Source organism: Penaeus monodon, chromosome 28, assembly GCF_015228065.2.
Source record: "Penaeus monodon isolate SGIC_2016 chromosome 28, NSTDA_Pmon_1, whole genome shotgun sequence".
In the NCBI taxonomy this organism is placed as follows: Eukaryota; Metazoa; Arthropoda; class Malacostraca; order Decapoda; family Penaeidae; genus Penaeus; species Penaeus monodon.
In genome coordinates this window covers 3,173,167-3,173,371 of record NC_051413.1, presented here as the reverse complement: position 1 = coordinate 3,173,371, position 205 = coordinate 3,173,167, and positions in this window count along the sequence as shown.

The window sequence follows — 205 nt, the reverse complement described above, 5'->3', positions numbered from 1 at the left end:
AAAGAAAAGAAAATGTCGTTCTACAGCTAAACCTTTTGATTATTTTCCACAGAGATATCATTTTTCACTACATATCATTTTTCTTTCAAAAATAACTGATAGATTTCCATTGTCACGTTAGTAACATCATGGTTATTTTTCACCACAGCGAAATATTATGTTTGAGACACAATTGTGTAACAGAGTTGTCCGAAATCATTCCGCG